Here is a 2275-nt window from a genome sequence, read left to right as displayed (position 1 = left end):
CCATAATGATTTATGCTCTTATTTATTTTTTACCTACCACAGATAATCTCGCATAGCACAGACTTAGAAAATGGCAGCTTCCCACATTTTCCTTTCAAGTTCATCTGTGACATCACAGCATTTGAGAGAGTTCTGAAAAACAAACATGAATGTATAATTATTGAAGAAAACGTTTAAACCGTTAATGTAGCTGATTGTATCTCTGACAAATAATGCGATGTCTGGCACAAAAAGTACTTACGCAGACATTGATTTTTTCACCATATCAACGTAATCAACACCTCCAAGTCTTTTCAAATATGCTTGCTGGAAAAAAAGAGATTATCTTGACACAATAGAATTGCGTTTAAAGTTTGTGTTTACTGTCTCTATGTGCGCTCATCAATGATTATATGTGAATAAATGCAAAATTAAAATTTGTTAATGTATTGACTCACACTAAAGAACAATGAATGAGCTAAAGATTTTTTAATGTTAGTTAAAAATACAAGTATTTATTTTATTGCCAGTTTTATATATATTGATAAGCGTTATGGATTAACTAATGGAATACCCCAGCCCTAAAAATGGGCAATTTTAATGGAGCAAAAATGATTTACTGATGAACTAACCCTATAACATTTGGAAAGTCATTTTTGGTTTAAACTGTAATTAATTGCAATGATCAACTGAAACTTACCAAGGCTACTCTTTCATTTTTGTCTTCCAAACGACTCTCTATTTGTTGGAATTCCACCTTGTTATTGGCTGGCTTAAAATTAAATGCAGTCCCATCAGTGTTTCTCAGAGCAATTCTTACTGTGTCTCGTATATCAATTAGTATTTGAAGGACTTTCTTCTGGAATTCTAGAATAAAGGAGAGAAAGAGAGTGAAAACAAATGTTTTTTTGTGGTCCTATAGAAGTTATAGGAGTACAGCAGTTAACAACTTCAAACTTTAAAGGGCTCATCGAATTAACATTTTCAACAAGCTGGCATGATTTTTTAGGGTCTTCATGAGATGTCTGTAACATGTTTTGCTTAAAAACACAATAGTTGTGTAAACGACACCATTTTTGCCTTGTCAAAAACACCTATACTCACAGCAACCCATTTTGGTGTATGCTAATGAGTTACTGTACAACCCACATTTTCACACCGTTAAAAAGACTTGCAACATCACGCTTTTGAATACTCCTATTTTTATTAGAAGTATATGTACATATATAAAATAAGACACAATAAACCTGCAAGACGCAACACCTGATGCAAAGTGGAGAACTACATACATTTCCAATCATGAAAAAGAAAAAATACTGTGATTCAGATTTTTTGCCATACCACTTAGCACTAACACAAATCACAATGCAATATCAGTACAATTAGCGACTACTTACTTTCCTCTGACAGAGGAAATCTTGATGCATTTAATTTTGAAGTTGAGGTCTGTTGGCTCACTTTAGTGTGAGAAGGCTCTGACCTTTCCCTGTCCTCACTGTTTTGGGATGGCAGACAAAGTATTTTTCCATCAGTTGACAATTCTGCACTCATGGACCTAACTCTCTTCCTGTTGGACTTAAGTGGTGGGTGATGCTGGCTCAGGCTTCTCTGTAAACCTCTTGTTCTCCTGCTGTCACTTAGAGGGGGACATCAATAAACCAACAAATGGTTTTAAATAATTATTGTCCTACCGTTTAAATTTATTACATTAATTTCAATATTATTTAATTAATATTTTAATTATTATCTATAGACCGTTTAATAACAACACTAAATTAACACTAACATATAAAATTAATGTAAGGACATGCATCAGAAAAATTGGGAATGTTGGACAATGAATAATTATATAACGGTAATATAACAGCTTGACTGTAAACAGTTTTTGCAGTATGTCTTCTAGGAATGCTTCGATCGATCGGCCACAGATCGGAATCGGCCGATGATCACATTTTATGACTCGATCCGTACTCACTAACTTGGCCGATCTCACAAACCGATCGCAATCTGATCTGTCAGTCTAATGTATATAATGAGCCCACACACACGATTCATATTCCACAAGCACACGATAAGTTTGTTATTTTACAGCTGTGTTGTTAGTTTGTCAGCTATAGGTTAATGCTATAGCACAGTACTGTACTCCTGTCATGTCCATCCAAATTCGCTCTATCAGTGAGCCATAATCAGTCAGCACAGAGTCTGCAGGTATTTATGAATGCATATTATGAGGACAAAAGCTCATTGTTTATGGCAGATTGCTGTGTGAAGGCTTTCCACAGCAGACTTTTACACT

At 34.7% G+C, this 2275-nt stretch overlaps 1 long non-coding RNA gene across 1 annotated transcript in view; it reads right to left on the bottom strand.

Moving 5' to 3' along the window:
• The window catches only part of LOC130554380 (uncharacterized), a 1145-nt gene extending 403 nt beyond the window's left edge, over positions 1-742 (bottom strand). The window contains exons 1-3 of the long non-coding RNA XR_008962974.1: positions 680-742; positions 242-306; positions 38-132 (exon numbers count right to left, since the gene is read on the bottom strand). This is a non-coding gene — a long non-coding RNA (uncharacterized LOC130554380). The remainder of the gene's footprint in view (positions 1-37; positions 133-241; positions 307-679) is intronic.
• Between the last annotated feature and the right edge of the window lie 1533 nt (positions 743-2275).

This window comes from Triplophysa rosa, linkage group LG5 (assembly GCF_024868665.1).
Source record: "Triplophysa rosa linkage group LG5, Trosa_1v2, whole genome shotgun sequence".
Classification (NCBI taxonomy): Eukaryota; Metazoa; Chordata; class Actinopteri; order Cypriniformes; family Nemacheilidae; genus Triplophysa; species Triplophysa rosa.
Note: the sequence above shows the minus strand (reverse complement) of the source record. Positions and strands in the feature narration are given on the sequence as shown.